Source organism: Cyrtonyx montezumae, unplaced genomic scaffold, assembly GCF_038088225.1.
Source record: "Cyrtonyx montezumae isolate F1298 unplaced genomic scaffold, pur_monq_1.0 scaffold_2, whole genome shotgun sequence".
NCBI classification, from domain to species: Eukaryota; Metazoa; Chordata; class Aves; order Galliformes; family Odontophoridae; genus Cyrtonyx; species Cyrtonyx montezumae.
The window spans coordinates 4,906,807-4,928,755 of record NW_027071936.1 but is presented as its reverse complement, the minus strand read 5'-3'; the positions used below and the strand labels follow the sequence as shown (position 1 = coordinate 4,928,755).

Sequence of the window (21,949 nt, the reverse complement as noted above, 5' to 3'; positions counted from 1 at the left end):
TTACAAGTGCTCAAATTTTAAGCTTCTTTATACTGGAATTGTAATGTCTGATAAAACAATAGTCATCTAAAAATAATATTTGGTCCAAAAGAGAAAGGAAAACCATCCCAACTTTGATTTCAGCAACCAATATAATTTTGAGTATCTATGTCAATAAAGACTGACCAGAAACCAATTCAGTGACTATATACATTAGACATTGTAACATCCCCAGCAGATCTCCATCTGAGAAGAACAGATTGATGATGTGCCTGGCACCAAACCCTGTATTTCTTCAAGCTCAACCGGAACCAGCACTGAGTCCTACACGCACACTCTACCTTTCCTGCAAGCCACACAGCCCAGATCTGCCCACCACTCAGCAGGCAGAACAAGCGCTCACTTCAAATATAGGGAAAGCATGGACAATTTAATGATTCTGTTTTTCATGGGGATAACCATACACAGCTGTTCATCAATTCATGAGAACAATTCCATAACCTTCTGCTTGAAAATAGTGAAGAAGATCCTCCTTCCTCCACCTCAAACTCCTTCTATCTTCTTCATGCCAAAGCCCCAGCTCAAGTCTTAGTAAAGCAACATACAAGAAGCAATTTCAATCCACTTAAACATGTGTAACCAGATAGCATACTGCTCAGTATATTCAAGAGATTGGGAATGCCAATGACACTGCCATATTGCTTTTTGGTGTGCTGCAGAGCTCAGAACTGCTAAAGAAACTGGAGGTACTTGCCATTAAATTGAAATTCTCACGGTGAGTTTGGCTCTCTAAGAACCATCTGCCCTATGATACGCTCCTCTCTCCTAACTTCTCTATATTAAATTTCACTTTAAAACAGCTGAAATACTTTTTTCCTCCCTTCACTCCTCTGAGGAATCCATTGCTTTTAATTCCATGAGAATTGTATGAAAGACTGACAGAACAAGATCTGTCCATGACAACCTCTGTAACTCTGGTCAAAACAGTATATTTTTAGCCAGTGCCCAGCACAATTCACATTCTAACTAAGCATCATACCTGTGAATGATATTCCCCTGCCAGATGCCTTATTTAGGCACTTATCTGACAGTATTCACATATGTTATATACTAGAGTAGAGTTGGGAGCAGATCTGTGCATCAGGACTTTCTTGGCACAATCACCCTTAAGTGTTCCATTCCTCTAATGATCTTGGTTGCCCTTCTCTGCATTTTCTCTAACTTCACAATGCCCTTCTTGAACAGGGCTAGGTAGGGTACTTGAGATGCAACATCACATGAAACTTTGGTCAGAGCATGCAACACAATGGAAAGTGCAACAATGACAGCCGAGCAGCAAAGTCTCAAGCTACAGCAAGTGAGGGCTTGCTCAAATGCAACAACCATAGGCGCAGAAATAAAATAAAAAAGCTACTTACCTTTAGAACACCTCAGGCAGGTAGGGATTCCTGGCAAGATAAGCCCTCACCTCCATTGACAACCTTTATATGAGGTCTGGGAAGGGGTGGATCCTGGCTTCAGGATAGAAGAGCAAAGTATCTACCAACTTAGTGTGTGCAAATAGTGCATGAGTTTTTTTAGCTTTGAAGAAAGCCAAGGGCAAAAGTGTGGCTTCGTATACATGATAATAATTTTGAATCAATCAAGATTTTCTAATACTGGTGTTTTCAAAAAATGGCTCAATCCAATTTATACTCCAAATGTGTTGCCAACATGTCCACAACAGGACTAAATCGGTTAACCTTCTGAAATCTTTTCCAGCACTGCACTTCAATGATTTTATCCCATCATGTATGTGCTGCTTCATTCTGAATCAAGCTCCAGTGTGCCAAGTGTGTCCTTCATAGATTCTGTCTAATCTCCTCTTGAGAGATCTTGGTGACAGTGATTTGGCTACTTCCCAACAAAGCCGTTCCAAAATTTAAGCCTTCTGTATATGTCTACAGAATGTGAAGGATAGAAACTGTTTTCCTTTCTCTTGTCTCAAAGCTTGCTTCATGAGGCCTTTCTGTTGATAAGACTCTAACTGACAACTGCAAATTATTTAGGGGGTGTCGTGGTGCCTCAGTGCCTCTGCTTATTGTTGTAAAGATAAGCAGAAGCAGGGACAAGCCTGTTTTTTTCAGGGTTTGTCTTGGAGAAGCTGATCACTGCAGAAGATGCTTGTGCATGTCAATGGAGGTACCAATCCCTGCTGGCTTACCTGTTGGGCCAGGTATTTTCTCTCACTAACAGAGAGAAAAGAAAAAAAACTCAGAAATGGGGGATAAAAGGCCTTCACCAAACCAAGCATTTTCGGAGAACTCCCAAAGAAAAAATCTTTGACGGAGAACTCCCGAAGAGAAAAAACCTTTGATGGAGAATTCCCTGAGGGGAAAACCTCTTTGGAAGAACCCCTTGGCCTGCTTGCCGTGAAGCTTCCTGGCTTTCTCCCATCCCCTGCAGTTACCAGACAAGTTCCTGAGATCAACGAACCTACTATGAACCTCACTGGACCCACGGTGGTGATTATACCTCTCTTGCTTTCTACCAAGACTCCTTGCTTTTTATCTCTTTTCTATCTCCCACCTTCCCTTCCCCATATCCCTAAGCAACTAGTATTTGTAATAAACTAGTTGGGCTAACATTTGACCCGTTGTGTCTTAATCTCACCATCGGGTATACACATAATCAAAAAACCACGTCTCCCTCTTTTATATTGAAGCATGACACAGAGTAACACTCTTTTCCATCTAATACTTATTTTGTACTTATATTTCTTTGTAGTTCTTAGCAAAGTTTCATTACCTGCTCTCATGGACATGATTTTGCAATAGTTTACCCCATTTTCGTATGCTGATTTCTGCCTGTTCACTGGGTAAGGAACTTAATCACTAAGATGTTTTTCTTTATTCCATTCCCAGAGCTAGGAGCTTACAAGCCAAGAGCAGAGATGCTGAACATTGAAGGACTCAGATGGATCTGGATGTATGTGAGGCTCCAGTTAATGTGAGTATAAGTATAAAAGTGTCAATGGTTTATGGGGTTGTTTTGGCTTGGTTTCTTGATGATTGGGGCAGGGGACCCACTGACCCACACCCCAGGAAAGGAGAAGGGGGAAAGGGAAAAAGGAAAAAGGAATTGGGCCTAACAGCAAAACAGTGGCAACAATCTGAGGAAAAAAGCTAATTTAGTAAATAAGATATTGGAATGCAAAATAACACAGCGTAATTGGAAGTGAAGTTAATAAATCGAATAAAATGAGAGAGAGAGAGTTTTATAAAACTGAAGACCTTACACTAAACAATGAAGCCAAGATGGCTAGTGAGCACCTGCTGCTGGGTCGATCCCCAAAGGAAATAGAGTCTCTCATGACATGCAAACAGTTTTATCATTCCCTCTGTGCAGAAAATGTAAAAATACAAAGCAATGCAAAGTCCCCTGAGTTCTTGTCATCTGAGACAGGTATACCCGTAACTATCAGTGATTCATGGAGCTGGAGCATTAACTGTTGAACTCCCAATGCACTACACGATGTTATGATGTGGAATACCAATAACAAAAATCATAAAACCTCGACAGAAAACTGTTTCAGAAGATTGTACAGCTTGAACTAAAAGCAGAAATCATTCTCTCATAAGTTTATGAACAATTGTTGACTTAAGTTAACTAATATTTTCTTTCATTTCAGTCCGCAGTTGAAATATGCAAGGATAAATCAGAAAGATGCAGGCATGTGTTACACTGTAGCCTTGCACAATGCAACAAAGTGCAATGCACTACAGTACAACACAATATGACAGCCTGAGAGGTTTAAGAAGATTTTCACAACACTGAAGTGGTTTGTGAGTCCTACAGTAAAATATTCCATGTCAGGATAACAGCCTCACTCCTTGGCCTCTGGTGATTCATATTCTTCCAAGTTATTACTGAAAACAAAACATCTGAAAACAAAGTTTTGATCAGTATTTACATGTGAAAAAAATAATAATTTGATGTACTAATTATATTTCTCCCTATACAAAGATTGCTTTTCCTTGCCAGAGGAGTACAAAGAAAAACTGGTAAATGAAAACCAGCCCAGCATTTGTACGTGAAGTAGAACTGTCACCTTTCTTCTTGTCAATAGGATGAAGCTCATTAATAATACATTAAGGCATAAATGTTCATAGCATGAAGCCCACACATACATCTGTCTTCACATAGTTGTTTGCATTTCTATTATTTTGACATAAATAGGGGTAGGAGTCAATGTCTCATGTGCAAACAACAATTCTGCATATTCAGTTACAGCACATCATGTTAAAAACAGGCTCAGTATTAGCTGTGCATCTCCATGATCATCAGATCACCACTCTAAAATACTTCACAGTGTAATATCCTCGTAGCTTCACATAGCAATAAGCAGACACCAAAGACACCACTGAGAGGGCACACACACAGAGAGACTCACATTTGTTTAAGCTTTTTAGGAATTTTTTGCAAAATACACAGACTCATCTTGAAGTTCAGAAAGCACAGAGTTCCCTGGAGTAGGACTTCTACCCAGCAAAGTGCACATCCTCCCCAAGGGCAAGTTTAGTCCCTCCAGGCATGACCTCTTGCAAGAGGCTCACTGAAGAGGTGCTGCATTCTGTTTCACAGTCACAGCTAGGAGGACAGATTTTGCATGTGTCTCATAAGTCAATATTATGATGGGAAAAAGCCACCCAATGCCAAGAGCTCCAGCAATACTGTATAACACTTCATTTATGAGCTAAAAGCTCAACAGGGATTTAAATGAATTAGATCCTTGTGCATAAGAGAAAGTTAACCCTTACCAAGTAAACTTTTATTAGTGGGTCAGAATTAGATAGATATATTTCTTAAAATACATTTGAAATTTGAATTGAAAATTTGTAAAATTTGAATGAAAATGAAATGAATGGCATATGGTGTCTTTGAATTTTTATTTTCCATAATTGGTTTCCTCTTGTTTTATGATTAGAGAGTATCACCAGCTCTTCTTTTCCCTGTGGGTTGCAAAAACAAATACAACTTCTAATAAGACAAGAAATGAATCATATTTGAAAACACACAAATAGAAGGCTCTCTCTCTGGTTTGACCTGAAACAACAACAAACCTCCAAAAAAAAAAAAAATCCCACATTACTAAGTACAGTAAAAGTTTGCCAAGTCTCTCTAATGACCCAGAAACTGATTATGATATATTGAATTCTGAAGTTAGTAAATATGCCCACATGCATGATAGCAAAACAAAATGTTAGGGCTCTGTCACCAACAGGATTTATTGTTCAAAATTACTCATGACTAATGGCAGAGTGATTTCTAGGGAAAACTTTTGTTGGGTAATTCGATTACATCAATGGGCATGTAAAGATGCTATTTGCAGACAACTACAGATGTTTTTTCAGTGGAAGAGTTCTGTCAGTTGTGCTGCCGCGGACTCCACAGTAACCCCCTGGCTCTCAGAAAGCCATGGTGACACTGGAGGGCTGAAGTCAGTTCTCTATCCTGGCGTCTGTACCCACTTTCTCCTCCTGCCTCTGTACTCATCAGCATAATCACATGTGAAATAGCTGGGCTTGGTTTTATGCTCCCTTATGGAGCAGTGAAGACAAAACCAAGGAAGTTTCTCTCAGATACGTCACCCCATAGCACAAGGCAGGACCTGACTCGGTCATTTCAAGACAGCCAATATCCCACTCCCTATGGCATTTGACTGGGATCAAGCACAGTGCAGCACAAAACATAGCACCATTCTTTTCACAAACAAGTACACTGACAAGAGGATCCTACCATTTCAAAGGCACGTGTGCTGTGTTTAGCAAAGTCAAAGGGTCTTAATTAAATGATAATTAATTTATATATATGAGGAGGCATGTCAGAAAATGAAATTACATTTGCTATTCAAAATCTACCTTTGCTACCTCTCTTTCTTATTCAAGTGTTTTGAATTTCCCTTGTCAGGAAGCACCAGCACTTGGGAATTTGGCCTTGGGTGGACTCATGGTTTGTGGCATTATTTATTCCCTTGGTCTCCATGTGTCTTCTTGAGAAAGTTATGTCTGAATTGTATTCCTTTCTGAATACACCCAAGTGGGTGAAAGGCAGTTTTATTTTCCTGCTACAAACTTTTCAGTCACACCTATTTTTATGTTAGCAAGGGAAACCTTCATGACTGAATAACTACAAGCCATTTAACAAACATGAACTCAAACTTATAAAGAACAAAAACAAATGCTTCACTCAAAAAGGTATGTTTTCCTTTTAAACACTTCTTCTGTTAAAAGAGAAACATAAATTTAAATGATTTTTACATGATTTTATTTTGTCTAAACAAAAACTTGTTCCCTCACCCCATCCCAGATGGCTAGATGTTGACATAGTGCAAGGAACATGAGAGGTTATACAAACAAGAGCCTAGTTTGACAAACCATTATAACTTGGCTAATACCCCTTGCAAGGGGACTCCGAGACACAGGCTGAACCACTGATTAACCACCTGAAGAATAGACCCAGTAAGCCCTGGGAGTACAAGTGAAGGCAATTCACCTGTGCAACCAGAAGGGGTGGAGCCTGGCTCATTTAAGGGCTGACTGTGACTGAGGAGGAATCTCTTGTTGGAGATCACTTATCTTGGAGTTTTTTCTCTACAAGCTATGTTCTTGGGGATGGATGAGCACTCTTATCCTTCCTTTTTGTAACATCTCTTTGTAGTGTAAAATGTAAAGACATTGGGCAAGGCAGGCCAAAGCTTCAAGGAAGAAATTGTGCTTCTTTGGAATATCTTAAAATGGGTCAAGGGGGAGAACATCTTTGGATAAAACCCTGCCAGAAGATATCCCAAGATTTCTGGGATCCCCCATTATGAACTTGCAACTATAGTTGAAAAATGGGGTCCCTTGTGGGATAGTGGGAATGTACTTCAATTTCCATCCCATGTGGCAGAATGTTTCCATGGGTTAGATAAAAATATTCCAATCACAAAGGAGCGACAGCTGGCTGTTTCTACTGTGGTGTGGCCACTCATTAAAGCATTAAATCAAGCACAACTCTCAAATAACTCCCTTGAGAATGAAAACCAGTTATTATGTGATCACGCTGAGAAACTAGAGCAATGACTTAGTTTATTAACAGGAAAAAAATCAAGTTTAGCTATCTCTGTAAAATAAATTTGGAATATTGCCTGGAGAATACCCAGGGACCTGAATCAGTGAATGTGGGTATTCCAAAGGAGAAAATTTCAAGATCTGATCTTGAAGCCCAATTTGAGGCAGATCCTTTTGAGATCCAACCCATAGTCAGATAAAAAACTAGAAAGATTCAAGATGCACCAGTAGGGGTGCCCCCTGATCAATAGCCCCCTTCCCAAACTCATCATCATATTACATCCAACCCCTATATGGCTTCTGAATTAATAGACTTATTCCAATTATTTTGTCAAAAATCAAGAGAAATGGTACCCTCTTGGTTGCTTTTGTTTTGGAACGTGGGGGCAGAGAGTGTTGTTGTCAATAGACCAGAGAATTCCGAACTCACATCCATAACCTTGCACCCTGTCCTTAGACAAAAGATTATACACCACTGTGCAACATAATGAAGGAAACCATTCACTAATGGATTGGTTGATGGTGGTGTGCCATATCACTTGGTCTAATAAGACTGACATCCTGGTACACGTAGGTTTGTGGTCCTCCATGGAGAACCTCCAAATGTATATTTGTGAGCAGGGGATGAAAGAGGCAATATACAAGGAATCCTTTTAAAGCCCCAATTTAGTACAAATTTTTCGCTGGAATGAGGGACCTAATTTTACAGCAGGAACCCTCCCGCTCTCACATGCACTGTGAAGAAGTTCCCACGCACATTTGTGCAGAACTTCCTACGTATCAGTTTGTGGCAATTTCCCCTTGTCCTTGCCACACACTGCTGAGAAGAGTCCAGCCTCATCCCTTTGCCTCCCTCTCCTTAGATGTTTATAGACATGGGCCAGATCCCCTCTGAGTCTTCTTATTTCAAGGCTCAACAGACCTAGGTCTCTCAGCCTTTCCTCTTAAAAGAGGCGTTCCACACCCTTTATCATCTTTGTAGCCCTCTGCTGGACTCTTTTTGGTCTCTGTCTTTTTTGTACCAGGGAGCCCAGAACTGGACACAGTACCCCAGGTGAGGCCTCACCAGGGCAGAGTAGAGGGAGATCTCCCTTGACCTACTGGCCATGCTTTTTTTAATGCAACTCAGTATATGTAAGTATCCATATTGAACCCTGTGGTGGCCTTGGAGGTCGTTGTCCAGCAAGCTGCCCAGCTGGTGACTAATTTGGGGGAAACGGAGCACCTTCAGGCCAGCTACAGTATTCAAATATCAGAAGGGGACAAGGTACTCACTGTAACTAAAAACAGGAGGCGCACCCCATAGACTCCTTAATAGAGACTCATATGGGTATCCCAAAAACAAATGTTCAACAATTTAATTTGGGCTGGAATTCAATTTTCTAAAATTGATCACCAGCCCAGTCATGTCCTCCTCCAGCTCTGGAGGCAGTTGGAGGACAATCAAAAATTTCAGAATCACCCCAAAAAGACAGGGGTGAAAACTATTGAAAGAATACCAATAACATAGAACCTGGAAGATTTCCTGGTTCCCAGTAAAAGGAAAAAGCCTCCTCAGTTGACTCAGGTCTCTATGCCCAAGCCACTTGAGGGAATAGAAATGGCAATTGCACTGTTCATAGTGTGACAGGGGATGTTAGTCCCTGTGTAACCAGGGCCTTTAGATGGGAACGGAGGCCCTGTGTTGAACTGACAATTATTTGGTCCCAGAAAAATATACAAGCCATGGCATTGGTTGACACAGGTGCAGAAGCATAGATGATTTATGGGGATCCTACTAAGTTTAAAGAGGACAGAGTGATGATCAGAGGCTTTGGGGAACAGACCATTCTTGTCACCTAGACATGGTTGAAACTGGGGTTTGGGCACCTCCTACCCTGGGAGTATAAGGTGTCTATTGCCCCGGTCCCAGAATACATCTTGGGCATAGACATTTTATGAGGTCTGGCTCTCCATAGGAGAGTTCTGGGAGGTGCAGACAATATTGAGAGGTCATGCAAAGCATGATCCTGTTTGCCTGACGGAACCATACCAGATTACTAGCATAAAGCTAGACTCCTGAAGTGGGGGGGGGGAAGCAAGATGAAATATCCAGGATTCTGCAGAAATTACAGTAGCTTGGGATCATAAAACCTGCACATAGCCTGTATAATTCCCCCATATGGCCGGCGCAGAAGTCAGATGGCACATGGAGAATAGCAGTTGACTATAGAGAGTTAAATAGGGTCACATCACCTATTCACGCAGCAGTACCCAATATTACCTCCGTAATGGACACATTCAGAAGGGAAATAACCAAGTCCTAGACTTGACAAATGCATTCTTCAGTATTCCAATTGGTGAAGAATTGCAGGACCAATTTGCATTTACATGGGTCATGCCACAGGGGTACATACGTTCACCAACATACTGTCATAACCTGGTGGTGCATAACCTGGCAGACTGGGGAAGACCTAATGATGTTAACTTGTATCACTACTTCAACAATCTCATGTTGATGTCAGACTCACTGGAGGCAGTAGTTGGGGCGGCAGATTCATTGATCACCTATCTGGAGGAAAAAGGATGGGCTATAAATCTACAGAAGGTGCATGGTCCAGGCCTATTTGTGAAATTCCAAGGAGTATTTTGGACAGAAAAGTCATAGATAATGTTCAGGCATTCCCAGTCCCTACAACACCTAAGCAGCTGCAAGAATTCGTTAGTATATTGGGATACTTGTTCCTTTATAGCCCACTTAGCGCAGCTGCTGAGGCCTTTGTATCAACTCACAAAGAAGGGCCAAGTATGGCACTGGGGAAGAACAGAACATGAGGCTTTTCAGCAGGCAAAAGTGGTTGTTGAACAAGCACAGGAGTTGGGTATATTAGATCCTACCCTTGCAGCTGAACGGGATGTCCACATCACTCAGGACAGCTTTGGCTGGGGCCTGAGTCAATGCCAGAGTTCCGTTCAGACCCTGATCTGGTTTTGGTCTCAGGGCTGGCACGGAGCAGAAGAAATCCAGGTCTACACATCCCCTCTCTCCCCCCTGCCACTGCCTGATCAAGAATATCGAACTGTGACTTGATCTTAACAGAGATGACAAAGCTCTGAGTCTGTCCCATACATAAAGCCTCAGACCTGGTAAAAAATCTCCAAACAAAACAATCATTAATCGTTAATTCAGACTTTCTTACCAGCTTCTTTATGGGGGCCTGAAATACAACTTTTAAATGGGTATTGAGGTGCTTTTTTGTTTTGCAAGGTGGTGGGCTGTGTCAGCCTGCTGTCTCAGCTCCTTCAGAACCTGAATCCAAGTTCTGCTGGGGGAAGTTGTGGGATCCTATCCAGACATGTAGTGGCACAGCAACACAACAGTCTGGCCATTGATTCACAAGTTGTGTGGGTTCCTGCAGAAAACACAGAGCTCCGTGTTAGCATCTGCCTGTCTGCCAGGACATGTGGCTCCAGAGAGGCTTTGGCAGAGCTGCCCCAAGAAGGGGTGCAAAGGACAGGTTCCCAGGGTTTGGCACTTTATGAGCCACATCTGCAAAGGATCCCAGAAAAATCCAGCTCCATGGTTTGGACACCTTCAGTTCAGGCTCTCTAAACATATGGTGTTATTTTCACGGCACTTGACTTCCTTCTAGGATAGTTCAGATGGTACATTCACTATCCCAAAATTATGTCACTGCTTTCTGTGTTTAATGGATACAGTTAAACATCACTCACAGCTCTCCCCTGTTTCTCTTCCCCTGTGAGACACCTCCAGCTGCATGTACTTCACCCATGGCTGCTCTCCATGCTTTCTTTGCTTCCTCTCTTCTACTCAATGGGGCTTGGGACCCATGAACCACATGGTGTCAGGGCATGTGTGTCCTGCTACTGCCAGGAGATGAGTTTCCCCTGGCCAGTCTCCAAAATATGTTGGAACCATGCATCTATCATCATGCCTCACTGCTCACGGGGCTAAGGTAAGTAAAGCTTGGCAGGTTTGCATTTCCCTGCAGAACATCACTAAGGCAGGCAAGAGTTCCTTCTAGGCAGATGAATGGGGCCCTCTGACCTCTCCCAATGAGTTCTTCTTGATGGAGCAAAGCAGGACTGAGTAAATAAACTCACCTATGTGGGAATCAAAACATTCTTTTGTAATCTGAAGTTGAATACAATATTTTGAAGAGATCCTAGATGTCTGAGGGACTGAACTTTATTTAACAGTGAAGTGGCTTAGGAGCTCTGGACTTTATTCCCACCAAAGCCCTCAGACTTAGGGTCTTAAATCACTTAAATCTCTGCCACGTATGCAGCAAGGTGGGGCAACTGCAAGAATTGTCAGTGGGACTGGGGACCATGCTCTGTGTGGTTCTCAGCTAGACAGAATGTTCTCCCACCTGTAGACCTGGAGAAGGGCAGATGAGCACAGCTCCCACACAAAATAACCCCAAAATGACCTACCTTATGAGGCACCCCGAGTGCTGTGAAGGAGAGGGACCAAGCCTTGGACAGCAGGAGCATCCTAAAGGATAAAACAGAGGTGAAGCCATCTGCTCAGGGAGCCAGGAGATGTGGAGGGAGCCAGTACAGCATGCAGCATCCAGTTCAGCAAATCCCTTAAGCATGTGTTTAAGTGCTTAGCTAAATCAGGACCACAGGGTGTCTATCCCTGATAGATATTGGGCTACCTGATAGCATCCCACAGAGGAAAAAGGGGCAGCCCTACAACCACGGATTTCAGCAGGTGAAGACACCACAGGGATGTGGGCAGAGGCATAGCCCATCATTGGAGAGACAGTCTGCATCCAGAGGGCTGTGCACTTCTCGAGGCAGTCACACTGAGTTATTACCGTACAGTATCTTTCCCCTTTTACTGTGGTAATTTTTATAGTGGCTTCCTCTCCCCCTCCCCCCTTGTAGCCTGCATGTGTTGTGCAGATCCCTGGGCCCATCATCCCCTTTGAGGGTTTCAACAACAATTGGTTGTTTTCTGTACAGCAAGAGGGATTACAGCCCTGTGGTATCTTTGTGCATTCTTTGAAATCTTCTCCTCTCTCAGGGGAAGAATCTGCTTCTGATGTTAATATAGTTCTACGTGTTTGTAAAGCGTTCTGGTCCTGCCTGCTGTCACCACAACATGGTGATAAATTAATAGCTTAATTTCAATTTAATTTACTCATGCAGATTAACAAAGGCAGAGGACAGGGCAGGGAAGGACAATTGCTAATATCTCTGCCTCGCTCACTTCACTCATGTGCATCTCCATGGGCTGTAATTCCTTTGTCCTAGAGTCAATATACAAAGCAAGAAAACTGAAGTTTTAGTAGAATTTGTATTATTTTGACTCAAATTATGGAAAGAGAGATTTTAAGAAAGACTCCTTGACAGCAGAGCTAACTCCAATCCTACTCATTTGCTTTAAGTTTCTCCTCTTCGCTCTAATTGCTGCAAGAAAGCACCATGCCCCATTTTTCTGAAGCATACCCTTAAACTCCTCAAAGCTGTTGGACAAACAGACAAATGGCAGTGCCAGCACTTGGAGCAGACAATAACATGGATGCCGGCAGACCCTCTCAATGCAGGCATGATCCCTCCCAGCACACTCAACAGGACATGACCCCACTGCTGCCGAAGGCACAACGGTCTTAAGGCCTGAAACCCATGGGAAGCTGGGCAGGCTGTGGTACTCCAGCTGCAGTCACACTCACTGTTGCCACATGGAGACATGGCATTGTGAGTCTTCTCAGGCACAAACTTTGTGGAGGCATAGCTGGATTAGAGCCAGGATGAGGTCCTGCCACAACTCCTCTGGAAGATAGCTTCATATGTCCACTTGTCACACACAGGAAATCCCAGGCCCATGGCAGAGGAGAGCAACAGGGCAATGCTGAGCCATGGCATGGCCTCCACACCTCACAGCCCTGCTGTACCTCAGCCCTGTGGAAGAAAGAGACATGGTCAGAAAATGCCAAGAAAAGGGCCTGAATGGAGACCCTTCTTGGCATGACAGTTTAAGTGAAATGTTAAAAATGGAGAAGCCACTTGTGGCTGTAATACATGATGCTAGGCATCAGGAATGTTTCAAAGGGTGCTAATTTATAGATGCTTTTCTAAGGAGGACAAATGTGTATATTACTTTTCCTTTAAAGTGCAGCTGCAACAGCAAACCACACACACTGTGTAGGTTTTATAATCTTGCTAATTTTCCATAAGTCTTGGGAGCTATTGGTAGTAACTATAAAGCTGTTTTGTTTCAAGCTAAGAAAAAGAAAAAAGCTTTTGTTTTCAGAGTACAACTAAGAGAGGAATTAAAAGAAAAGCAGAAAATATGAAAAAAAAGAAAGAAGAAAAAAAGAAAAAGAAAAAACTGGCAATGACAAGGAGAATATTTCATACAATTTACTCTGGATTCAGCCAATTGAGTTGGGTTTGTATTCTTATTTCTATCTATATCAGTGGAAAAACTGGACCCAAAACTTGCAGAGATAAATGACAACTAAGGAAATGCCAGATGAATCAGTAACCATTTTGGCTGTATACTGAAAATACAGAGCCATCAGAAAAGAGATTCTGGGAATATCGCACCAGATGAGGTACTTGCATGGAGAGGAATCAAATTCCAGCTCTGCTATACATTTCCTTCCATTCATATTCCCAAGTGTGAAACAGGCAGCTACAATACTAGTTTAGGGAGACGTGCAGGAAGGTCAAATACTGCAGAAAGGAGGAATATGTAGGAATCAAGCCTGAAACCTTCATCTGTTCCCATCACCAGTAAAGTATCCACCAACTATTTTACTTTATGCCAGCTCTCAAGGCTTGGAATGATATTTTTCTCCCATAGGAGAAGGAAACAAAGTTTTGCATGGTCACATGTCAGAACAGCTCAGAATCAGGGTACAGTGCAGAAGACTTGAGTTCATCTTCCCAGCTTTTTTAAGTCAGGATGAGCAGAGCTCTGACTGCAGGTTTGCCCAACTATCCATGCAGAAGAGGTAAAAGCAACATTCTCTGTAACAAAACAGTTGCAGGAGGCATAAAATGAAAATCTTCTGCTAGAGCTCAATCCACAGTCCGCAGCTTAAAAATGTATTTTAGCTATATCTTAATGTGAGGTGGGAGATGAGGTTCTGCATAGAAAGGTTTGTATTTGCCTTTAACAGCCTGGGACTAAACTTTTTCTTTCTTCCACTTCTCTGCACATTTGTCTCTGCTCAGTGGAGAAAAAAATAATTTTTAAACCCATATGGAGGTCCAAAATGCTGCTCACATTCCAAAACTGCTGGGAGAGTTCTCATAATAAAATATTTGTTGGAAAGGCACCAGGCCATATTAAGTATAGAGAGACAGACCTAACTCTCTTTCCACACTTCCATGGGCCTGGTTCAGAATGTTAACATTATTTAAACTATACACAGATTTCTTACTTAACTTAAAGCATTTCTTCACCTGTCAAACAGCATTTTATTTACTCTCATGTGTTATTATTTCATTAGTTGTGTTACTTTAGCTGCAGTTACCATGTAGTGATACTGCCAATCTGCTACCTAGTCATAAAACTATGTAACTATTTATTGTCATTGAGGTTTCAAGACATATGTGCCAATTCTACCATCTCAAAATATATTTTACCAGTTCATATCATAGAATACCATATCATAGATCATATCACAGAATGGCCTGGGTTGAAAAGGATCACAATGATCATCTAGTTTCAACTCCCCTGCTATGTGCAGGGTTGCCAGCTACTAGACCAGGCTGCCCAGAGCCACATCCAGCCTGCTTTTGAATGTCTTGGATGCCTCCAGGGATGGGGAATCTACAACGTCCTTGGGAAACCTGTTCCAGTGTGCTGCCACTCTCTGTGTGAAAAACTTACTCCTAATATCTAACCTAAACCTCCCCTGTCTCACTAAGACCATTCCCCCTTGTCCTATCTCTATCCATCCTTGTAAACAGCCATTCCCTCTCCTGTTTATATTCTCCCTTCAAGTACTGGAAGGCTGCAATGAGGTCTCCCTGGAGCCTTCTCTTCTCCAAGCTAAACAAGCTCAGTTCCCTCAACCTTTCCTCATAGGAGAGGTGCTCCAGCCCTCTGATCATCTTAGTGGTCCTCCTCTGGACCCGCTCCAAGAGCTCCACGTTCTTCCTGTACTGGGGGCCCCAGGCCTGGATGCAGTACTGCAGATGGGGCCTCACAAGAGCTGAGTAGAGGGGGACAATCACCTCCCTCACTCTGCTGGCCACCCCTTTTTTAATGCAGCCCAGAACACAGGCTGCAAACGCACACTGCTGGCTCATGTCTCTCAGTTTCTCATCTACCAGAAACCCCAAGTCCTTCTCCACAGGGCTGTTCTCAAGGAGATCTTAGCCCAGTTTATATAAATACCTGGGATTGCCCTGACCCAAGTGCAGCACCATGCACTTGGCCTCATTAGGTTTTCATGGGCCCATTTCTCCAGCCTGTCCTATGGTTGCCTGACTCCCCTTCTTGACTTCTTCTGCAGGGGGATGGAGAGCTCTTGTGTTCACAGAAGGGTTCCTTAAAGAGCTGCCAGCTTTGTTCTGTGCCCATGCCTCTAAAGATAGTTTCCCAGTCATCCCACTCAGAAGTTCCTTAAGCAACTGGAAGTTTGCTCTCCTAAAGCACAGGGTCTTAGTTGCCAGGCCCTCATTCTTCAAGATCACAAACTCCACCAAGGTATGGTCACTACAGCCCAGGCTGCCTCCAATCTTAACCTCTCTAATGCTCTCCTCTGCATTAGTGAGCACCAGGCCCAGTAAGGCTTCACCTTGGGTCAGTCCTTCCATTACCTGGACCAGGAAGTTGTCCTCAACAGACTCCAGGAATCTCATGGATTGTCTGCCACCCACCATGCCACCTTCCCAGCAGATATCCAGGTGGTTGAAATCCCCCATCAGGACAAGAGCCCGTGGGCACAACGCCTCCTGCAGCTGAAGCAAGAATGCCTCATCAACAGGCTCCCCCAGAGTTGAAGAGTTCACTACTAAGCTTTTCATTATCTTAATAAAAATGAAATTCTATGAACAGAAAATTACAGATTTTTGTATCCTATTCTAATTTTTTTTTGCAGTGTTTTTGTATCCTATTCTAATTTTTTTTTTGCAGTGTTATTCTAATTTTCATTTGCTTCTGATTCTTCACATCCTAATGAGAAAACACCACAAGAGAGACTTAAAACTAAATAGTATGGCAACAGGAAAAGAAGTTAAGAAAGTTCATAATGGCACCTAGAGATATACCAAAACAGTTTTTGAACTGTTCCCATCCAAACAATAAAAATATGTGGCTAGCTATACTCATCAATACAACAGCAATGGTATCATCAGCTTGCTGACATATCTTAGAATCATAGAATGACTTCGGTTGGAAGGGACCCCAAGGATCATCAAGTTCCAACACCAATGGCACAGGCAGGGCCACTAACCTCCAGATCTGGTACTAGATGAGGTAGCCCAGGGCCTCATCCGACCTGGCCTTGAACACCTCTGGGGATGGGGGCATCCACAGCTTCTCTGCGCAGCCTGTTCCAGCACCTCACTACTCTCTCTGTGAAGAACTTCCCCCTGACATCCAGTTTAACCTTCCCTCCATGAGCTTAAATATTCCAATAACTTCCCTTTTAAGGTCACCAGCAGACAAACAGAAGATTCAGCTTGTTGGTTTTGTTTCATAAATACCAAGAGAACCTAAATAAATGAGGGAAGAACATTAGTATCCAGGAATGAGTCAATGCTGGAATGAAAAAGCAGCAGCAGAAAGAAGGGCTCTATACACTGTTTTGTCCGTATGCCAAGAGATTAACCTGTGGCTCACAGGGAAAACACAGCACTTGAAATCCTGGTAAAGCTCTTGAGAATCTCCTATTTTCTAACCTGTCTTAAAAGACACCAGGATTTCCACCTTCCACCAAATATTGCCTCTTACTTCCTGTGCAGGGAATATTTTGCACAAGTATTCCTTGTAAGATGTGTTGACTCTGAGGTATTTCAAATAAATGTGCTGCTTTTATGTTAAATTGTTATTATTGTTCTGAACCCAAATGTTTTCAAGTGAATTTTGCATAAAAACTCAGCATACACGAAGAGAAAGTCAGTGCACAGTGAAAGCTGAGAGCTCTGTCTGGAAGCTGTATAGTCATTCACCAAATTCATAGAAAAAATTGCCTTCTTATTAGACTCTTACAAAAGAAAACTTTGCTATTTAACATGGAAAGTCTTCTGAACTTTTTTTATTCCCTCCATCTTAAACTGAGCTCTGCTATAGTACACAACAAATAGGTTTCTTAGAATACAGTATTCTCTCTATACTAAGAAAACTAGTTGATAAGGGAGAACAAAATAATATCAGGTGACAGTGCAAGTAATGAATTTGCTGAATTACTTCCCAGAGAACAAGATTTTCAAAAGGCCTCACTGCTGAATTTTAAATCTTATCTAATTCATTTAATAGGACTAAAGAAATGATAAGCAAAACCACATAAGCTACTTTCATTCTGTGTAGGATGTATAGACAAATCATACTTTGCACCATCCCTGTGAAAAGGGACAGCAAGAGTTAGATAGAGTGATTAAATTCAGCAAAGATTCAAGTACAATTAAGAAGCAAATATCTTGCAGCTTTTGAGTTTAAATCGGAGAGAGGGAGGGTGTGTTCCAAATAATTTGAAATGAGAGACCAAATATTACTGTTCTTAAAAAACATGAGCCCAGTCTGCTAACTCAGCTTTTCTGATCAGTAACTGATAAAACAGGGTCTTGGAGTTAGCAGCAACTAACTTCAGGAACTTATTTCTGCTCTAATGCATCCAAATATAGACTGCGCACTGGAGTGCATATCAACAACGCTACCCACAGCTATACACAGCATCCCTGCTTCCAAACAAGGAAACAAAGAGGGCTTTTCTTCTCCTTCAATCAGAGATACACATACCTCACAATCAGCATGCCTATGGTTCATAGGAAAACAGTCACAACAAACTTAATTCTACTCCTCAGATTTGCAGTTCCACCAGCACCATTATCTCCACCCTCCACCATATAATCATTATTGTGGCTAAAGTGCAGGACCCGACACTTGGCCTTGTTGAATCCCATCCCATTTACCTCAGCCCAGTGATCCAGCTTATCTAGATCTCTCTGGAGGGCCTCCCTACCCTCAGGCAGATTGACACTACCTCCCTACTTAGTGTCTTGTGCAAACTTACTGAGGGTATACTCAATGCCCTCATCTATGACATCAATAAAGATATTAAACAAGATGGGTCCATCATCTTGGCATAGTTTTGTGAAAGTATGCAAGCCAAAGCTTAAGAACAACTTAAACTGTGCAGAAAGTCATAATGCATGTTTTCTGAGGAAGACTTACTGGCACATGGCATATGAACCACTGTAGCACAGATACAAAGATCTATACATACCTCGTGTACATATAAATAAAAACAGTACAGATCTTTGTTGTAAATCTAATCCTGCTCCCTTTGATGTCTATCATCTTCAGTAATGTAGAGAAAATTCAGCAATTATCCCTGACTGAGCAAAAACATAACATACATGTGCATTCCTTAAATGCAATGAGAAACAGTGTAATGCAATAATTATTGCATGGGGACTCCACTGAATCAAAGTCTGCATTTGACTTTCCTACTAATAGATTGTGTGATTTACAGTACCCAATTTCTCTGTTTTCCAAAAACAGAGGGTATGGATACTAACTATACACTGAAATATATAGAAGCTGAGTATTAACAGCTGTTTGTGTGCAAAATACAAAACCATGGAACTGTGAGTTCCATGGCTCTAACCACACTTCTCTGCAACTGCTGACTTTCATTAATAAGGCATGGAATTACAGGCAGTGTCTGGGTGTGAAAGTCCCATAAGAACCCTACATTTTTGTAACTTATAGGCCATGCCAAAAGAGAAGAATTTGTTGGCGATCCCTTCTCAGTGATCATTCTTCAGTTCTTCTTACAGCATCACTTGCCAGACACTTTAGAGCAATAGATTTCTCAAAATGAAGTTTATCCCATAGAAGTCTGGTGAGACGCAGGTCATTAGTGCCAAGTACCATGTATTGTCTAAGAGAGAAATAGCTATTTGACCTTGTAATAGTTTTTGATTATTTATTTAACTCAATATCAAACCATTTAATGAATAAGTAAAAAAATAAGATATTGCATAGCATCTTAGCACAAGCTGTCACATCAATTAAGATTGCTCTGTTCCACTAACACTGTAACCCAGAGTTGAATGATTCTTCAAGACTAGGCCAACTGAAACTGAAGAAATACTTTCTTAGGAAGAAAGACAGTGGATAATGCTTTCTTTCCTCTGCTTCAGCAACTTCAGTCACCTTCCAGCTTGTATGGCATGAGAAATTACTTCTAACAAAGACTGCTGTAATATAAGAAACGAACAATGGGGGTTTTGGAATTATTTAAAAGTGGTATTAAAATGTAGCTACCATATTCATCAAAGGCATGAGCTTCAGCTTAGAGCTGGTCAAAAGCTCATTGAAATTAATATGAGTTTAATGAGTGCCTTTAAAAGCTGCCCTCCACAGCCGTTGTGCATGTAATATGAGCACAAGCACATGTTGCATTCTATGGGATATACCCGATTTCTCTTACCAGTTCCAGGAAAGCATCAGAGAGACTGCAGGAAGAATATACTTCACTTAGCTGCAGTTCCATTGTCCCTCCATTCCTGCTGCCTTGTGCAGAAAAAGCTGGCTTTCATGAGAAACAATTCAAAATTAGCAGAGAAAAAAAAAAAAAGCAAAACAACTGTTATTAAATTCAATGTATGTTCATAGGGCTATTGTTTCTATCTAGTCCCTTGAATATTCTGGTTTAGCAGACACCCTTAACATGTCATCAGTCTGACTTTTCAGCAGCCCAAACAGAGCACACCACCATTGATGTAACTGGGTTGAGTGTCACTTAATTGTTCTAGGGCAGCGTATTCTATAGATTTACTGTACGGCTTTGTATAGTCTACTGTGTTATTACCAAAAAATACATCATGAAAGACACAAAGCAGCACTATTCACACTCTCTGAACTGAGGTATCAAATAGACCCATTGCTAATTTGGATGATGACAGCCAGGAATTACATGTAAAAGCCTCTGATTATTCCTCACTCCTTAAAATTATTCATTTCTGTTCTATCCTTTTTCTCCTCACAAATCTGGTGGCAAAACATTAGGCAGCCCCTTCTGTGATTAGGCAGAATGGTTAGTTGTTAGCAGACACGCTCTAGAGATGATAAATGACAGACAAGAAAGCAGACACAAAGCTACAAGACCTGGATGTACACTCTTTGTGTACACACAGCATTCACCTAGCATTAGCTGGCTTTCTGTGTAAGAAAACCAAATGATACAGATCAGAAAATGTGCACCATCCATGAGATAACAGTGACCTAGGTGATGCTTTGGAAGCACTTAAACATATATAAATACTTATTTACAAAAAAACAAACAAACAAACAAAAAAATAAAACGCTTTGTGCTATCCTCATATACGAATGCCTGCTTACTTTCTTCACACTCTTTATGGCATCAAACCTCTGTATTACTTCACACTACATGATACTACCAATGCCTGTTAGAAAAGACAGAGTGATATCTTCCTGCACATGGCCAAATAAGCATCAGGTTTTGACTCCCAGAGGACGGGACTGAACTCTGAATCCTTTTCATAAGTTCTGTTTTATAACAACTTGTAAGAAGCACCTTGCTAAACTACCAATTAGTTCTTCCTTGTGTTGGTAGAAGGGTAGAAGGAAAATGTTACAACAAAAAGGGAAAATACAAAAAAAAAAATCCACCGTGGTTCTACAGTGATTTGAAATGGGAATTTGGCACAACCTTGCATAAGAAACTTGCCTAGCAGTGTATTAAGCTACTTAAGATGACTGATATTTGCGTTGCTGAAAAAACCATGAAGATGAACTGGACACATCTGTACCTGCAGGCTTCAGACACTGAGACCAAGTTACAGCAGAGAGGTTACTGTAATTGGGAACATTGAAGGAGAGCAGAAGTAGGCAGAGCTGCCCACAAAAATACAGCACTGAGAACGGATTGGCAAATCCAGAGAAATAGTTGAGGTGGACTTCTTTCTACAGGTAGCCCTTTTCCTGCCTTGTTGACTATACTGATGTGCTGATGGGTAGTGACAATAAATTTCTTTAGAAGTCTTCATTGGGGAAAAATGAGAATATTAACTTCTTCCCATTTTCTGGTCTGAAGTTTGTGTGTCCATGAAATCCTGCCTTGAAACAGTCTTTTATCAGAAGTGTTACCAAATTTACTCAGTCAAAACATTTTGATAACATACTTTGAGTATGTTGCAATAATTACTTCAGCACAAGCTATCACTGACATGTTCAGGAGTTTAAGTGTTGGAGAAGTCCAGCTTTTCCACAAGTATTTTTTTGCTTTAGAAGAAATTAATGTTGGAAGGAAAACATTTTTCTTACCAAGCTTTAACACAATTATCTGATAATGCCGGAGATTCTCTTACTTGAGGTGGCGAGACTTTAGTGCAGGGAAGAAGCACTCAGAAAAGCTATTTCATAAATGAAAACAAAACAATACACATAAGAAATAATTTGCAGCAGTGATTTTCCTACCTGAGTTCTTGGTTAAATGTTCAAAGAAAGTCCTCTCTTCCAGCCCTTTTGACCAAAGATAGCACAATGTATCCTCTTAGAACAAGTAGGTGTCCCTCATACCTCCTCAGGTTGAAACTGCCTATTTTTTTTCTTTTTGCTTTCTTTCAGTGGCTGTGTATAAAAGAGTTACAACATAGCTGCATCTATTATTTCACTTAACCTCCATATTATTTTTATGTGTTAATATTGAATTAACTTC

General features: G+C 41.5%; 1 long non-coding RNA gene across 1 annotated transcript in view; it reads right to left on the bottom strand.

The window, feature by feature from the left end:
* Nucleotides 1-4,159: 4,159 nt before the first annotated feature.
* The window catches only part of LOC136048610 (uncharacterized), an 87,303-nt gene continuing 69,513 nt past the window's right edge, over nt 4,160-21,949 (bottom strand). Inside the window, exon 3 of the long non-coding RNA XR_010622198.1 lies at nt 4,160-4,176. This is a non-coding gene — a long non-coding RNA (uncharacterized LOC136048610). The remainder of the gene's footprint in view (nt 4,177-21,949) is intronic.